The sequence below is a fragment of the Pristis pectinata genome, chromosome 2 (genome assembly GCF_009764475.1).
Source record: "Pristis pectinata isolate sPriPec2 chromosome 2, sPriPec2.1.pri, whole genome shotgun sequence".
Taxonomy (NCBI): Eukaryota; Metazoa; Chordata; class Chondrichthyes; order Rhinopristiformes; family Pristidae; genus Pristis; species Pristis pectinata.
In genome coordinates, this window is record NC_067406.1 from 31,168,982 (window position 1) to 31,175,833 (window position 6,852).

Genomic DNA, 6,852 nt, shown 5'->3' on the forward strand with positions numbered 1-6,852 from the left:
CCCACATCAAGCAGCTGCAGCACATCACCATGCCTCCATGTGAATTAGTTTTTTTTCCCTACCTAGCTGTAGTCTACTTAAAAATTTATAATACAAACAGTAAACCTTACCCTTACTTACCAGCTACTCACCAGTGTTGTTGCAGATGGCCTCCCCCTCTTGAAACCAAAGGGAATGTTAGATAAGTGGATCCCGCCTCGCCCTTTTACCGTCTAAGCCCGTTGAGCCAAAGCCTAATTACTCCTGCTCCCTCTCACTCCGCTGCCCGCTCCAACGCTGCCCGCTGGTTATGGCAGTCTTCTTTTTAAACTGCTTGCGCACTACCTGCTTATGTCACGTGCCTGCGCAATCTTGCCCCACTATTCCCGATTAGAGAGAAAAAAAACTTAGCTACTCTGAAGTCCAAAGTTTGTCGAAACGACCCGAAAACGAAGCCACAACCCAAAAACGAAAATGTACTAGCTCTTTGCTAGAGCAATCCAGAAAAGCATCATATAACTTGACCTTTCTAAGAGCGCTTTGATTTTCTCATTTTTGATTAAAAGATACGTTTCCTGCCTCAACCACAACCAGTAAGCCTTAAAATCATTAACTTCCCCATCATTTCCCATCTCTCATCATGCTAAGGATACCAGAACCCGTGGAACCATATTGCTATGCGACTCAATGTCTTCACAAGACAAGGGAGCAGAAGTAGGCCATTCAGCCCATCGAGTTTGCTCCAAAGAAAAGGGGAAAAAGAAAAAAGAAATGAGAAATGGTGGGGGGGAGTCTGCTCCATGAGAAGAAAAAACTATTCTCACCCCAATTTCCAGCCTTATCCCCATATCCCTTGATGCCTTGACTAATTAGGTACCTATCTATCTCCTTCTTAAACGCCTCCAATGATCTGGCCTCCACTGCTGTACGTGGCAAGGAATTCCATAAATTCACTATCCTCATCTCTGTTTTATACCTATACCCTCTAATTCTAAGATTGTGCCCTCTGGTCCTGGACTCACCCACCAAGGGAAACAGCTTGGCCACATCTACTCTGTCCAGTCCTTTCAGCATTTTAAATGTTTCTATGAGGTCCCCTCTCATTCTTCTGTACTCCAGTGAGTACAGTCCAAGAGCCGACAAACACTCATCGTAGGTAAGCCCTTTCATTCCGGGAATCATCCTCGTAAATCTCTTCTGAACCTTCTCCAACATCAGCACATCCTTCCTAAGATATGGGGCCCAAAACTGTACACAGTATTCCAAATGAGGCCTCACTAATGCCCCGTAGAGCCTCATCAACACTTCCTTACTTTTATACACTATAACTCATAAATGAATGCCAACATAGCATTTGCTTTCCTTACCACTGTTCCGACCTGCTGGTTAACCTTTAGGGTATCCTGCACGAATATCCCCAAGTCCCTTTGTACCTCTGTACTTTGAATTTTCTCCCCTTCTAGATAATAATCTGCCCATTTATTTCTGTTTCCAAAGTATACAACTGCACATTTCTCAACATTGAATCTCATCTGCCATTTCCTTGCCCATTCTCCTAAACTATCTAGGTCTCTCTACAACCTACCTGTCTCCTCAATACTCTCTACTCCTCCACCTATCTTGGTGTCATCCGCAAACTTAGCCACAAAACTATTTACTCCATCATCCAAATCGTTGATGTACAGGGTAAAAGGAAGTGGCCCCAACACCAACACCTGCGGAACACCACTAGTAACCGGTAGCCAACCAGAACAGGATCCTTTTATTCCCACCCTTTGCTTTCTGCCAACCAGCCAATGCTCCACCAGTTCTGTTATCCTACTGGTAATTCCATGAACTCTCATCTTGTTAATCAGTCTCTTGTGCGGCACCTTGTCAAAGGCCTTTTGAAAGTCTAAATACACAACATCTACTGCCTCTTCTTTATCCACCCTACCTGAGATTTCTTCAAAAACCTCCAATAGGTTGGTCAGGCAGGATCTTCCCTTCGCGAAACCATGTTGGCTTGGACCTACCTTGCCTTGCACCTCTAGGTATTCCATAACCTCATCCTTGAGGATCGATTCTAATAACTTTCCCACCACCGACGTCAGACTAATAGATCTGTAATTTCCTTTATGCTGCTCCCACCTTTCTTATACAGCGGAACTACATTTGCGACCCTCCAGTCCTCTGGAACCATGCCGGAGTCTATCGATTCCTGGTAAATTATCACCAAAGCCACCTCCTTCAGAACCCGGGGATGCACCTCATGCAGTCCGGGAGACTTATCAGTCTTTAGTCCATTTAGCTTTCCTAGCACCTTCTCTCTAGTAGCCTTAACTGAATTCAGTTCCATTCCTTGAGACCCCTGACTATCTGGTATATTGCTGATGTCCTCCACAGTGAAGACCGATGCAAAATACTCATGTAGTTCCTCTGCCATCTCTTTATCATCCATTATAATCTCTCCCGCACCGTTATTGATTGGTCCTATATCAACCCGTGTCTCTCAACTTCAGCAGCAGAGTAAAGACTATTAGTGACAGGCAGCAATTGGGAGGGCTAAAACTAAATGGAACATGTCCAGACTTAGATTTGGAACAGTCACAAGGATTTTAAGGTACTTGCACTTCTGCACTTGGATATGAATTTGGAATCACAATTCTTTAGGACAAAGACATCAAATGAGCTTTGTCTGAGAGATGCTCTTCCATCTTCAGACACTTGAGGACTTGTCAAAGTTAGTATTTTTTCAGCTCAGCAGCAGTCGATATAAATAAAATTGTTTATATACAAATGAAGGATAAAGAGAAGTTTAATGTGAGTAGTTTTAATAGGTTGACAGACATTAGCAATGATAATTATGATTAATATTCAACTGTTGCCAAAGTTAGCTTATAATTAGAAATGGTCCTACCCTACACTGTGGCGAACATAATTGTTTGCGAAGGCGGCTCAAGACTTTATGAAGTTTTTTCATTCAGCAAGCAGTGATACAATTATGAGCAGTTCCACAAAACAAAACTCAGTAGATCAATAAAGAAACTTCCCCTCTTCCCTTTCCCATCAGCAGGCCCTCATGGTCTAGATTTCCTTGCAGACTTTCCTGCTGTCATAACATAATGACACATTGATAATGGATCTCCACTCTATTGTCTGCTGTGGAAGGAAGCTCCATGAGCTATTTACCGGTGGCTAGGGTATTATGCTTGCACCATCCTGAATGGAAAGGTACCTTTTTCTCTTCACCTAGGCCCTTCACTTTTTTTGCAACAAAATGACAAAAGCAATGACATTTTGGTATCATGAACTGGTATCATAAAGAGATTAATAAAAGGGCTAAATTTTGTCTTGATGGATCAGTGCTTAAATTTTTCCACGTTTAATCTGGCAAATTATCAGTGATTTTCGGTCAGCAATATAATTATGGCCTGAATGTTAATTATCTGCTCCTGATATAGATTGGTCTTCTTCTTGAAATTACTATTTGTAAGTAGATATTATGGAACCCCGTCAACTCTCACCAATTTTAATCGATGCATCATAGAAAGTATCCTATCTGGATGCATCATGGCTTGGTATGGCAACTGCTCTGCCTGTGACTGCCAGAAACTGCAGAGAGTTGTGGACACAGCTCAGCACATCACAGAAAACAGCCTCCCCTCCATGGACTTGGTCTATACTTCTCGCCGCCTTGGTAAAGCAGCCAGCATAACCAAAGACCCCACCCACCCTGGACATTCTCTCTTCTCCTCTCTCCCATTGGGCAGAAGATGCAAAAGCCTGAAAGCATGTATCACCAGGCTCAAGGACAGCTTCTATCTTGCTATTGAACAGTTCCCTAGTATGATAAAATGGACTCTTGACCTCATAATCTATCTCGTTATGACCTTGCACCTTACTGTCTACCTGCACTGCACTTTCTCTGTGGCTGTTACACTTTATTCTGCATTTTGTTATTGTTTTACCTTGTACTACCTCAATGCACTGTGTAATGAATTGATCTGTATGAATGCCATACAAGAAAAGTTTTTCACTGTACCTCGGTACATGTGACAATAATAAACCAATTCCAATCACTCAATGAATTGGAGACAGAGCAACACTTTGTGTTTTTACCATTTATTCAGCATTCAACAAGGCAAACAGTTTAAAATGATTATATGAACTGCAGTGAACAGAACGTAGCAGATTCCTCCTGCCAAAAGCAGCAGATTTCTCAAGTAAAATGAATTTCATAAAACATATTATGCATACAATCCCAGTCATGTGCAGCAGTGCAGTCTCCAGACATAAATGACAAGAAAATTATTTCATCATTTTCAGGAATCCTGGCATAAATAATTACGGTTGTGTTTTTTCACCTCCAGCACCCAGGACATTTTCCAGAACAGTGCAGCAGTTACTTAAGTACATGTGCAGCCACTCTTTTTTGAAAATATTGAGAGTGCAAAGAGTTCATTCTAACCCAACCATTGTTTTCTGCGTTACTGCAAACTTGCCTGCTGTGCAGATGGCTTTAAATTGGCAATTTGCATGAGCAGTAGGTGTTGAGCTCTTCAAAAATTGTGAGCACAATGGAGCAGTTGTTTAGCTGGATACAAAATGTCAAGGTGTGTCATTATTCTGTTCCAAAGAAGGATCAATGGAGGTGCAAATTTTATTCTGTTAATTTGGACAATGAAAGTATGAGTCATTTTCTCACTTTGTTTTGCTCCATTACTCTGAAATGATCGTGAGTGGTTTTCAGCAACAGCATTTTGAAAGAATTCTTTATTCTCTTTGTCCACACTTCACCTCCAAGTCTCTTCCCTTCCTCATGAAAGAGGAGGAGATGCAATATTGCCCTTTCACCACCTCGCTTCTCAATGTTCAAGGCTCAAAGCACAGCCTCTGGGTAAAATAGAGGAGCAGAGGGATCTGGGGGTTCATATCCAAGGATCACTGAAAGTTGCCTCGCAGGTGAATAGGGTAGTTAAGAAAGCTTATGGGATGTTAGCTTTCATAAGTCAGGGGATCGAGTTTAAGAGCCGCGAAGTGATGATGCAGCTTTACAAAACTCTGGTTAGGCCACACTTAGAGTACTGTGTCCAGTTCTGGTCGCGTCATTATAGGAAGGATGTGGAGGCATTGGAAAGGGTGCAGAGGAGATTTACCAGGATGCTGCCTGGATTAGAAAGTATGGATTATGAGGAGAGACTAAAGGAGCTAGGGCTGTTCTCATTGGAGAGGAGGATGAGGGGAGACATGATAGAGGTATACAAGATATTGAGAGGAATAGATAGAATGGACAGCCAGTGCCTCTTTCCCAAGGCACCAATGCTCGAAACAAGAGGACGTGGCTTTAAGGTATTGGGTGGGAAGTTCAAGGGTGATGTCAGAGGGAGGTTTTTCACCCAGAGAGTGGTTGGGGCAAAGGAATGCGCTGCCTGGGGTAGTGGTAGAGGCTGAAACATTGGACAAGTTCAAGAGATTGTTAGATAAGCATATGGAGGAATTTAAGTTAGAGGGATATGTGGGAGTAAGGGGTTAGATAGTCTTCGGTGTGGTTTGAAGGGCGGCACAACATGATGGGCCAAAGGGCCTGTATTCTGCCGTATTGTTCTATCATTCTATGGTAAATAGCAACTAACTTTTAATGTACTATATTGTATCTGTTGCATGCAATGTGATTTCCACACATGAGACTAATTTACAAACCAACTCCATTCAGTGAGCTGAATTTATGGCAGTGTGTCATTTTAGTTTTCCTTTCCACTCCTGTCCTTAGCCTCCTGCACTATTCAAATGACGTTCTGCAGAAGCTGAAGGAACTTGAGGACTCTTCAGTTCTGGCCTCCTGCAATTTAGAAAGGTATCGGGTTTGCAGGAACTTGGTCTTGAACTCTGAGTCACTGAGCTTATGCCAATCAGAGTTAATGACAGTAAAGTTCTTAGGGATATCTCAGTAGATAAGTTCCCATTTGTAGAGACCACTTCATTTTTCAATTAGCCATATCTGCATAACTTCAAATTCAACGATTTCTACTCATAACCACAGCTTGCTTTTTTTTGAAGAATAGGTGCTGATATTGTTCAGAAAAACACTTCCGTCATCCACCCTGATACAGAGCTTTACCTCTTTTTTTTTCCTCCTCCCTGCTTTTTTCCTGCACTTGTGTTTCCTTAAAGCTGGTTACATCAGTAACTTTCCCACCTTAACATGTGGTCACAGACCTGAAACATTGCCTTTGTTTCTCTCTCCGATGATGCTGCCTGACATACTGAGTATTTTCATTATTCTGTGTATTTTGCAGATTTTCAGCAACTGCAGCATTTTGCCTTTTGTACAGGCATTTTTTGGAGTGCTTGGAGAACTGAAAGCCCATTGAACTGTGTTCAGTCTTGTTTCTGGTGGTTGAGGAGATCCAAATATAACTAGTGTTGAATTAATGAATTAACACCAGTATGTTCACTGGACTATAATAAATTGGTTTGATGGAGGTGTAGGAGTATCAGCTGTAAACTCATGGACAGCTAATGAGCGGGGAGAAAGTAGAATCCAGCAAGTGATCTCTAAATAAAAATTGCAAACAAATCTTATTGGTTCAAATACCGAGAGCACAAAAGAAAAATAAAAAGGAAGAAACAAAGTCAAATGAAATGTTTTTACAGGCCATCTCTGGGTTAAGAACGCCCAACTTATGCACACCCCTACGTACAAATGAGCTCCCATAATACTATTAAGTTCAAAAGTCTTACATATGTATACTCGTTTCTTCGAATGGCAGAACTTGTTTCCTCTCTCTCTCCAGCTTTAGTGAGTGTTCTTTTTTATCAGTCTTATGTGCTTTTGATGCCATTCATTGCAATACTGTGGAGGTATGATTACCGTATCGACTGATTTTTGTG